This window comes from Vombatus ursinus, unplaced genomic scaffold (assembly GCF_900497805.2).
Source record: "Vombatus ursinus unplaced genomic scaffold, bare-nosed wombat genome assembly UNPS02014864.1, whole genome shotgun sequence".
Taxonomy (NCBI): domain Eukaryota; kingdom Metazoa; phylum Chordata; class Mammalia; order Diprotodontia; family Vombatidae; genus Vombatus; species Vombatus ursinus.
The window spans coordinates 12,475,566-12,488,341 of record NW_020954642.1 but is presented as its reverse complement, the minus strand read 5'-3'; positions in this window follow the sequence as shown (position 1 = coordinate 12,488,341).

The window sequence follows — 12,776 nt, the reverse complement described above, 5'->3', positions numbered from 1 at the left end:
TCTTTACTATTACTGAAACACAACATTCCTTCTCTCCACTCAAAATATTTGTGCTTGGAATTCTCTCCCTCCTATCTCCACCTCTTCACTTTCCTTTTGTAGGAAGATTTTCTTTTATTTTTAGTTACTTTCTTCTATTATCTCTAATTAAACCTATATAGACAGTTCTTCCTTTATGCAAATTTGCAAATTCACCTTTATGTAAAGAATTCTGAAAGAAATACTCCTTCCAAACAAAACAAAACAAAAAAAAAAGCCCACTTACTATACATTATGGTGAATTATCTTTCTCTTCACTCTTGCTCCTCCCATTCTATGGCTTCCCACCACCGCACCAAAAAGTAGAAAAGGAAAACTGAAAGAAAAAATACCCTCTTTCAAGTGAAAGCAGAAAAAGGGACAAGGGGAGAAACAATCATCGGCCAGCAACTACAGAACGGGGGTTTGGCTTGAGACTTTTTATGCTCAGAGAAGAGACCTTTGCCCTGATCCACACATGTCTGTCTGTCACCCATCTGCATGCAAGTATAATGTGTCTTTCCCTGTGGCCCTTTTTTCCTTTAGGTTCTGGCCCTGTGCCCACATATTCCTCCAATTGCCCTACCTTCTCTGTCCTCAGCCCCCATATGTTCTTGAACCCTGTGCTGGCCCCCTCCCTTTATGGGTTTTCAGATCCTTCCTTCTTTCCCTTCCCTACATGGGCAAATCTGCATTACGTGAAAAGTACTTTATGCAGAGGTCTTTTGGAATGGTCCACTTGCACAGAGTTAGAACTGTTGGTATATGTTTCATTTTTACATGATTGCTTTGTATGTCATATCTTCCATTAGACTGTGAGCTCTTTGAAAGCCATTCTTCGTGTCTCCCATGTTTAGCACAATGCCTAACATAGAGTAGGTGCTTAATAAATATTGACTGACTGACTCAACCTCAGAATGAAAAACAAAAACAAAACAAAACAAAAAGAAATTACATAATTTGATTTAATTCAGTGGATAATGTGGTAGAGGGATTTACTGGGTGATAGCTTTTTTTTCCCCCTAAGTAACCTTTGTCAACTTGTCAAAACTCAGACTAAGTGATCAGTAAATAAAGTGAGACATTTATTCAGGGTTGAGTAATTGCAATTTGGGAGAATTAATTGCCTTATTCAGACAGGGGTGCCCAGGGAGGAAGGGGAGAAGGGGATTCTTATAGAGCAACGTTGTAGGAAACAGAAGGAGGGTCCATAGTTGGGATACATAGAACAGCTGAATTGCAGGAAGGTAGTGTTTAAGAGGTTGAGGCATTACCACAGCAAGGTTGCAGAAATGTGCTTGGAACTATTTCTGCCTAGGAGCAGAGACAGTCAGAAATTGCTGGTGAGAGAAAGGTTGGGACTCAGAATTTCCCAGGGGGTAACATTCCCCTGTTTTGGTCAAGGTGGACCAGGAGTCCACCCTGGACCAACAAGACTTTGGGTAAGTTCCAGGTGCTGCTGAACCATGACAGTGTTAATATACTGACTCCAATAAGAGAAGCGATATGTATGGGTGCTTTCTTGGAGTTGGTTAGAAACTTCTTGTCAGAGCAGGGTGGGGTCCCACAGTTTCCCAGGTTTGACATCTTTAAAATCCCTTCCATTTCTGAGGATTATATAACATTAAAATAATATTCTCTTGATGTTAAGGCTATAATATTATGGAATTTTAAACCCTATAAGACTAGGGACAGTGATAGGTGCACAACACAACACTTTGTCTTAGATAGAACATTTATGTGAAGGTAGATGTCATACATCCTTCCACACTAATTGCCATTTGTTCAAACCTGATAGTCCTCAGCTAGCCCACACAATAATCCCTCCATCATCTTCTATACTGTCCCTAAGGTCCCCTTGCTTGGCATCCATCTCCTATTTTTCCCTCCCCACCACTACCCATTCTATTCATTGCATCCTCTAGGGAATATCCTGACTCCTGTGCCATCATGGCTACAATGCCTCTGTTCAGACAGGTCCCCCAAAGGATGATTTTATTAGGTCTTACCTTTCTAGTGTAGTGTCTTCTATGGTACCCCTCCCCAATTTAATTTTCCCTAGGTGAAAAACTATTCCTAGTTATAATTCTTGACACCATAAAGCAGCTAACATATTATGGATGCTCAAAAATGTTAGAACAACACCACTCTGGAATCTGAATATTTCCCTTACAATAACTTTGTTATGGACTAAGTTCCCTGGTTCCTCCTAATATTTATTCTCCTTCAGTTTCTCCTTCTACTTCCAAAAAAAGATTTCTATATTTGTAAATTCACATCAAGATTCTCATCCTGCATGTTCCCTGAGGAATTGGACCTGACTAGGTTGGGTGACAAGCTTTCCTTAAAATGCAAACAGCTTTCAAGCGTGATGGAACGTACAACATTTCTATGTTTGTTCTTGAACAACTAAAACAACAACAAAGAAAAAATTTTGCATTTTAAAGAAGGAAATCCATCAAGAAAAGTCAGACAGTGACTGGTCTTCATAGATACTCAAATAATATTTGAAACATTTCATCCAACCCCTCCTTTTTATAGTCTATTACCTAAAAATTCAATCCTTATTCATTGATCTTATAAAGTTACTGAAAATGGTTTATTATAAAACAGAACTCTTGAGAATCAATATGTAATGAGCATTCAATTTCCACAAAAGACTGAGAGATAAAGCAAAAAAACAAAACAAAACAAAATAAAACAAAAAACAATGGATTTGGGTGGAGAAGACTTTTTCTAATACACCTTGCACTTGAAACTTACTGGTGTGTAATATGGAGTTAAATCATTGAAACACTGAACCTCTTTAATCAATTTTCATATCTGTTAAATGGGTATAAAATACTTGTATGGCCTGACCAAAATAGTTATTTCAATGCTTTCATTAGTTAATTGATGTAAAGTATTTTGTGAACTTAAAGTCCTAAATAAATAAACTATTGCTATTATTCTAGTAGTGTGAAATGGTTTCCAACACATATTAGGATTATGGGTTTTAGAATTGTAAATAGTCTTAGTCACCATCTCTCTTAATGTCCTTATTTCATTGACCAGTAAATTTAAGACTAAAGAAGGGCATGGAATTACTCAAAGCTATTAGGTTATAAGTAATTGAGCCAATATTCAAGCTCTTGTCTAATAAGAAATGTAATAACAATAATATTTATATCATGCATACTATACTGTATATATGTCAGGAAGATACTAAACACTTTACAAATATTAAATTATTTGATCCCCACAACAACTGTGGAATGTGTTAATATTGTCCTCATTTTACAGATGAGAAAACTGAGGCAAACAGGTTAAGTTTCTTACACAAGGGCATCTAGGTGGCACAGTTGATAGAGCACTGGAGTTGGAATCAAGAAGAATCATCTTCATGAGTTCAAATCTGGCTTTACACACTTACTAGCTGTGTGACCCTGGGCAAACCACTTAACTCTGTTTTTCTCAGTTTTTTTCATCTGTAAAATGAGTTGGAGAAGGAAATGGCAAACTATTCTAGTATCTCTGCCAAGTAAATGCCAAATGGGATCATAAAGAGTCAGACACAACTGAAATAACTAAACAACAACAGAAAACTTGGCCTGGGTTACAGAGCTAATAAGTGTCTAAGGTCAAATTTGAACTCAAGTCTTCCTAACTCCAGTTACAGCACTCTATGCACCGTGCCATCAGGTGGTAAACTGGCTATATATTTACCTATGAATCTAGTGTCTTTCCCTTACATAATACAGCCTTAACCAAATTGGATATAATCCAAATAAGTTCTCTTCAGGAATAACCTGAAAGCTCATCTCACCAAAACCATATCCCCTTTTCAATATTCCTGAAAAGTGGTCATTCAGCCCTTACTTCCACAACTGTAATGGTGAGAAATGACATTCCAAGACAGTTCATTCTATTGTGGGAAATGTAGAGTTGTTAGGATGAGGGCAGTTGGTGACAGAATGGATAGTGTGCTGGGTCTAGAGTCAGGAAGACATCTTCCCAAGTTCAAATCTGGCCTCAGAAACTAACTAGACATATGAACCTGGGCAAGTCATTTAACCATGTTTGCTTCAGTTTCTTCATCTGCAAAATGAGCTAGAAAAGGATATGGCAAATCACTCCAGTAGCTCTGCCAAGAAAACCCCAAATGGGTGGTGGGCAGCTAGGTGGCCCAGTGGATAGATCTCCAGCCTTGGAGTCAGGAGGAACTGATTTGAAATCTGGCATCCAACACTTGACAGTTACTAGCTGTGTGTCCCTGGGCAAGTCACTTAACCCCAATTGCCTCACCCCCAAAAATGGAGTCATAAAGAGTAGACAGGAATGATATGACTAAAAAACAACACAATTAAATGTAGAGGAGAGCTTAGAGATTGATTTGCCCAACTTCCTCTTTTCTTAGGGCAGCTATGGGGTTCAGGGGATATAATGCTAGTTCTGGAGTCTAGAGGAGCCAAATTAAAATCCAGCATCAGACACTTACTGGCTGTGTGACTTTGGGCAAGTCATGTTACCCTGTTTGCCTCAGTTTCTCATTTGTAAAATAATCTGGGGAAGGAAATGGCAAACCACTCCAGTATCTTTGCCAATGAAATCCTAAATGGGGTCATGAAGAGTCAGAAACAACTGAAATGATTAAACAAAAAGAGTTTTTAAGATATTTTGTTTTGCTCACAGCGAACTTAAATCTGCCTTTCTGTAGTGTACAGTAATTTCTCCAAATTTAAGATCAAAGAAACAAGTCCAAAAAAGACTTCTAAAGATATTGAAATCCTAAAAATGCACCATACTTATAATATCACTGCTTATTGCCATCAATGGAAGTATAATTTTGCAAGAGATTCTTTAGAAATTGAATTGAGTTGTGGCAATAGTTTGAGATGGAGATTGAATGAGAGTAAAGAATTAAGGATAATCCCTAAATTGAGAACCATGAGGACTGTAAGAATAGTGGTGAATTTGACAGGAAATGGGAAGGTTGTAGGAGTGGGTTTAGGTGGAAAATATATTGAGTTTTGTTTGGACATGATGAGTTTGAAATACATATGGAACATTCAGGTGAAGATTCCTAGCATGTAATTCATAATGCAAAACTGTAGCTCAGGAAATAAATTAGGGTTAAATGAATGAATGAGTGAAAAAATATTAAATATTCACTATGTGCTGAGCACTGTACAAGTACTTGAGATAAAAAGCAAAATGTAGAGAATACCTGAAACTTCTATTCTAATAGGGAAAGACACCATATATTTGATAATATTGACTGGGGAAAGATGTTTTGGTATGGGAAGTCACAGGGATGGTAAGTAGTCATAAAATAGCCAATGGACATACAATCTTCAGAACCAACAATAGTGTTGATTTTACTACTACTCTTGAAGCTAGAGATGGAAATCAGGGGTGTTAGAATTCTCTGCTGTAGTATGGCAGAAAGATGCAGGGTAGATGGGTTAATGCCATCTAGATAATAGTTGACTGTCACCAACCAAGATATGGAGATTTGGGAGTCAAGGGAGTAGAAATGGTAAATGGGTCCAGAACTTTTGGGATTACAAAGAAGGAGAGTGTAGACAAAAAGTAGAAGTCTCAGGAGGGTAGTACATCACCCTTATCACCTTAGGAGGAATATCACCCTTAGGAGGAAAGGTACAGATGCTCAAGCATGGGGATGGGGTAGAGGGAAGGATGTAAAGGAAACCATTGCCACATGAAAGAAGAACCTGGAAAAAGAGTTTTCACAAAAAAATAAATCCTATCTAGGAGGATAAGGAGTTTAACAGAAGACTTTTTTTTTTAAAGAATTGGAAATGATGTTTGTAGACATCAGAGAAAAAAATAATAAATAGGAAAAATGGAAATTTTCAGGGAAGTTAGAAGGAAGGGGAGAGAACCCAAGACAGATACGGAGAGAAAGAGACAGGTATTGAGTAGCAGGTTCTTAGAGGAAATCAGCAATGAGATCAAGAAAACAAAGGGCTGGTCTTGACAAAGAGAAGGTGAAGACATTATTGACTAGCTAAGTATTAGAGAATCAGGGATGATGTTGAGAATAGTTAAAATTCATTGTTGTTGTCTGTCCTTTGTCCACAAAGAGGACCAATGATATCAGGAGGATGATGCCTTGACTTGCAAGTCAACTGGATTCAAGTGAGGCAGAGTTGTGCAAAGTCACCAGCCTCACTGTCTCCTCCAGGGTCATCTGAGTGCAATGACAAGATATAGATCAGGACAACTGGAGATGATCCCAGATGCATAATCAAATGAATGAAGGTGCTTACCTTGGATATTTTCTGTTTTATTTTTCAGTAAATTTTGAAGCAAGTTCACCTACCAAGAGGGAAGAAGTAATATAGGTAGCTTAAAGAAAAAAGAGGAGTAAGGAATGAAACGTAATGTCCACAAAAGAATAAAAAGGATGATAATGCAACACTAAAAGCTTATTTGAGATTATATAACAGGTTCATAATGAATTCAGTTAGGATACTCGTATGACCTTTTCCAATATTTATAAGAATAAAAGGGAAAAATGATAAAAAATAAAGTGAAAATAAGATGATTCTATTTGCATTCAGACTCCACCAGTTCTTTCTCTAGATATAGATAGTATTTTCCACCATTAGTCTTTTGGAATTGATGGAATGAATTGAAATTGGTCAATTAGTTGATATCAGTAGGTTTGGAGGGAGATGTGAATAAAGAATCAAGGATGACTTTTAGGTTGTGATACTTGTGAACTAGGTGAATCACACTCACAATAAAAACATAGCGATTAAGGAGCATGGGTAGACAGGAAATTATAAAGACAATAAGTTATATTCTGAAAGTGTATTTTGGACATGTTGAGTGCCTACAGAAAATCTAAGTAAAGTTGTCAAGCAGGAAAGTTGAAGATATAGACCTAGGACTCAGAAGAAAATTTGAATAGATTTTAGATTTGGGAGGCATCTGCATAAAGGTGATAAGTGAATCAACGGTAGTTGAAGATACCACAAAAATCAAGTAAGTAAACAAGAGAGCACATAAGACAGATTCCTAGAGTATATTCACTTATTGGGGGTGAGGTATGCATGATGATCCTAAGGGAGACTCAGAAGTATCAATTTGACAGTTAAGAATAGAACTCTAACAAAGCAGTTCCCCAAACTCCATTAATCCCCAAAAAGATGGGACAGAGTATGTGCAAGGCAGAGGGAGGTCAAGATTGACAAACATGCCAGAGAGTTAAAGAAGAATCAGGACTGATCAAAACCATTTGTATTTAGTAATAGATGATTTGTGACCTTACAGATTACAATTCCTATTGAATGTCTGGGATAGAGGTCACCTTACAATAGGTAAAAAAGTAAGTCATTAGAAAAGTAGAGAACACAGGAAATATAAAGAGTTTTTTTTCCAGGAGTTTGGCTTTTTAAAGGCTGAGGAATATCTTGGAATATTAACAGATAGATAGATTGAGAGAGAAATTTAAACAACTTACCATGATCCATGCATTCTACTAAGAGCTGGGGATCAACATGTTGTACTGCTACTACAAAAAAAGATAACTTCAGTCCACAAGGAGCTCATGTTTTAATTAGGGAGGTTAATGCATTAAGGGGGAACTGAGAAGCATGGAAAAAGAATGCTGGAAATTTAGAAAAGAATTGAGATAAAAGTGAAGTGAGCAGGCCTGGCACCCCAACTGAAATAGTAGTCTAGGAGGAGAGGTTTGTCCAAGGTGGAAAAGTATCTGTTGAGATGGACAAAATTATGGAGGATGAGCAAATGAGGAAACTGATAATTTCTGAAAGAAGAAATAATTTTAAAGGTGGTTTCCTAGAGAATAAGGGTATGAGTAGTATCATGAATGATTTAGTATTGGCCTATCTCTTCCTCTGAGATGAGATCAAAGGCAGAGAGGATGGAGGGTGATTGTGAGGTGATTTGAAGGGAGGAGAGTGTGCTTGTGACAGACTGTCTCACTTTTTTTTAAGGGAAATATGATTTGAAGTCCTCTGCCGAGAACTGGGAGGGGCAGTAGGGATTTAAATTATAGCTAGTTTTTGGACCCTGGGGAAGTATTGAAACATTCATTCTGTCAAATGGGATAGAGAGTTAATCAGGTAAGAGTAAAATAAATATACATTAATGAAACCTAAGGTTGCATTAGGTTTTTTGGATGCTATGTCCTACTGCTGTCCATTAGGGAGTATTCATTGATGTAAACATAGGCTATATCCTTCCAAAGGACAATGAAAAATGATCCTGTCATTTAAAGCACAGGCCACTGTTCTATTTTCATTTGAGGAGCTGCTATACTGAACAGGACTTCACATTGCTTACTGATTCTTCTCCTACCCCTTCCCTCAACTCTGAGGAGACAGAATAGAAGGATTAAAAATAATTAGTCAGGGCAGCTAGGTGGCACAGTGGATAGAGCACCAGCCCTGAAGTCAGGAGGACCTTAGTTCAAATCTGACCTCAGACCAAACACTTGACACTTACTAGCTGTGTGACCCTGGGCAAGTCACTTAATCCCACTTGCCTTAAAAAAAGTAATTAGTCAAAGTCACCAGGTACTCAAAGAGCTTGTAGTGGTGACTTTGGTGCCACTGTCACTGATCCCTATGTACAAAATGAAAATATGTGGGTTAAAAAAATATAGTTAGGAAGATAGTGAAGTATAGGCAATGACCCATTTGAATTCTTCTAACATTCCCCTCCAAACAACTTTAAAATAACTACTCAAATTAGATTGGGAGCAGCAGAACCAACAAAAGATCAGAGTGAGATGTTTTTTCCAGCCTAAGACAACTTGCAAGGTTGCCAGTAGAGGTCTATTACAACATGGTCGGAGCCAGCCCAGAATGTAGCAGTAACACCACTGGTCAACCTTGGAGGCAGCCACAACACTGGCAGCAGCAAGCACTTCTAGGACTCCCAGCCCGGACATAGTAAGGAGGTCTGCAATCTGGTCAGAAAGAGATTAGAGTGGACCCTTTGCTGGCACATTAATGACTTGTTGGTGGAGTTGTGAACTGATCCAATTGTTCTAGAAAGCAATTTGGCACTATGTCCAAAGGGCCATAAACATGTGTATGCCCTTTGACCCAGCAATACCACTTTTAGGTCTGTATCCCAAAGAGATCATGAAAATGGAAAAGGACCCACATGTACAAAAATATTTATAGTAGCTCTTTTTGTGGTGGCAAAGAACTGAAAATTGAGTGGATGCCCATCAGTTGGGGAACGTCTGAACAAGATGTGGTATATGAATATGAATGTAATGGAATGCTATTGTTCCATAAGAAATTATGAGCAAGCAGACTTCAGAAAAACCTGGAAAGACTTGAACTGATGCCGAGTGAAGTGAGCAGAACCAAGAGAGCACTGTATATAGTAACAGCAACATTGTACGATGACTAACTTTGATAGACTTAGCTCTTCTCAGCAATGCAAGGATCTAAGACAATTCCAAAAGATTCATGATGGAAAATGTTATCTATATCCAGAGAAAGAACAATGGAGTATGAATACAGATTGAAACATACTATTTTCTCTCTTTCTTTTTCATGGTTTTTCCCTATTGTTCTGATTCTTCTTTTACAACATGAGTAATGTGGAAATACATTTAATTTGATTGTACATTTATAGCCTATATCAAATTGCATGCCATTTTGGAGAGAGGGAGGAAAGGGAGGGGGGGGAAATTTAGAACTCAAAATCTTATAAAAGTGAATGCTGAAAACTAAAAATTAATTAATTAATTAATTAAAAAATAAAAATTAGAATTGTGCAAGTGGAAGCTAATGATTCCATCACACTTAAAAAAGTAAAAAAGTCAATAGAATGAAAAAAAAAGAAGAAAATGCAAAATATATCATCAGGAAAAAAAAAACTGACCTGGAAAATAGATTGAGGAGAGGTATTTTAAGAATTATTGGACCACACAATTATTACAGATTTTATGTCAATATTTTTGCAAAAAAAGTGGGGTGCCACCATTATGTGAAGCTTTTAAAAAGTGTGCTTGTGCTAGTATTACTTAAAAATAATTTATTACTAAACTGCCTCTGGTGCAAGATTAGGATGCATGGAATACTTATGAATATGCATTAAAATTGGGAAGATGTAAGTCTTTCCATATCACATTACTTACTCATGGCAGCTTCACATGCCAGCCAGCTGCCCTTGTACCGATGGCTCTTCATTGGATTGAGTGACAATTCTGTTAATACTACAGCACTGTAACTAAACCATACAAGTTGTTTTTCAGAAATATACTGACAATATGAGTGCGCTGAGAATTCTAGCCTCCCAACTCACAATGCATGAGAGATAAATGAGTATCCATATACCACTAGTGAATACATTGCTGCTCTGTTTACCTTTTTTTTTTCCCAGAGAGCTGAGCAGTTTAATCATCTCCAAGGCCTGATGTGGCAGCAGAACCCACTGAGGAGCTCCCATCAATGGCATGACAAACAGAATTATACCATGTGACGATTACACAATGAAAAGTTATAAACCAATTTTGGGTTTGAAAAAAACAGGGTGTTATGATTATGTGGTGGTGATGATTATGTGGTGAAATGTGGTACATTTTGCTAAAAGGTATCATAGACAGTAAAGTACTATCAAAACATTTTATAGTAAGTTTCTCTAATAAAAACACATTTCTTAAATAAAAAGATAACTGAGTCCAACTTATAAAAATAAAAGCCTTTCACCAGTTTATAAATAGTGAAATGATATTTATAGACAGTTTTCAGAAGAAGAAATCAAAGCTACCTCTAGTGACATAAAAAGATTCTATATCATTATTGATTAGAGAAAATGCAAATTTTAAAATATCTCTGAGGTAAAATTTCACACCTCTCAGAAATATAATTGCCAGAAGGGATTAGGGAAAATAGGTACTCTAATAAACTGTTGGTGGTTTTGTGAACTGGGCCAACCATTCTGGAGAAAAATTTGAAATTATTTCAAAAGGGATATAAAATTGTTCATACCCTTTGACCTAGCAATACCATTATTAGGTCTGTGCCCCAAAGAAATCAAGGGAATAAAAGAAAGGGACTTATATGTACAAAGTATTTATAGCATCTATTTTCATGGTGGCAATGCATTGAAATCAAGGGGACACTCATCAATTTGGGAATGTCTGAACAAATTGTGGCATATGATTGTGATGGAATACTATTGTACTAGAAGAAATAATGAGGGATGGTTTCATAAAGCAAACAAAAATATGGCAAGATCTATATGAACTGATGCAAAGTGAAGTGAGAAGAACTGGGAGATCATTGTGCACAGTAACAAAAATATAGTAATGATAAACGACCGTAAAAGACTTGGCTACTCTTATCAATACAGTGATCCAAGACAATTCCAAAGGATTCATGATGAAAAAATGCTATCTACTTCCAGAATCATGGGTGATAATTGGAGTATAATTGCTATCTTTCTGCAGTTTTTTTTAATATGACTAATATGGAAATATCATTTGCATGATTTCACATGTTTAATTAATATCATTTTGTTTGCCTTCTCAGTAGATGGGGGAGAAGTGGGAGGGAAAGAATTAATTTGGAACTCAATATCTTAAAAGGAAAAAAAATAAATTGTACAGAAAGGAGCAGGACTCCATTTTGTTTTTCTTGGTCAAACAGGGCAGAATGAGCAACACTTGTTTGAGAAGTGATAGTAGTGATTATCTTAGTTCAAGTTTAAGCTTTTATATATAAGGTTTTCTTCTTAGAAAGGTCTAAGAGTAGGAAGGACTGTGTCAAGAGGAAATGAATTACTAATCACTAGATGTCTTCAAATTGGATGACCATTAATGATTTCAATGTGATAAATATTTAGGAAAAGTATACTATGTGCAGGTTAGTGTATGAGGCATTGGGAATACATAGGTGAAAAACAGTAATTTTTATCAAGGAGTATTCTACAAGACAGTTAAAAAGAATTTGTAAGCATCTACTATGTTCTTGGCACTGTGCTAAGCACCGAGATACAAATAAATGTAAAAAGCAGTCACTTTTCCCAAGGATCTCATAACCTAATATGAAAGATAATATGTAAATAATTATTTAAAAATAAAACTTCATATAGGATAAATCAGAGATAATCAATACAGGAGATATATCAGATATATAATGAAGGGTTGTTGACTTTGTTGCTTTGTCTAGACCTATGATTTAATCTATGTAGAGAGCTCCTTCATTCAATGCTCAGTTTCAATTCATAGTCTTGGAAGCTCCCTGGAGTACAGAGAGGTTAAGTGACTTTCTGAGTGTCACAGAGCTAGTTTGTGCCAAAGGCAGGATTACAAATAAAGTCCTTTGGATGTCAAAATCAGACTTCTATCTACTACAAAATTTTGCCTTTCAAAAAAATGATACAAAATATAATGTAATAGGGGAAATGGAATGTTGCAGTTAAGGTGTTTTTTTTGAGAATTTGAGGTCAGAGAAATGACTTTTCTCTGTGGTTGGAGATGGGGTAAGCAGGAAAGAATTCATTGAAAAAAGTAATACCTCAGATGGCCCTTGAAGATGTATTTCAGTAGTATAGTGTAAAGCAAAGAGCTTTGAACTTGGAGTTCAAATAATTGACATAAAATAATAGCAGGTATGACTTTGGACAAATTCCTACTTCTTTCTTCATCTCTTTCCTTTCATTTAAATAAAAATCTGGGAGTTCTGTTTCCCAAGATGATTAGGGGGAAGGGAAAACAACCTATATGTTCTTGCTTCTATTTTTTATTTTATTTTATTTTA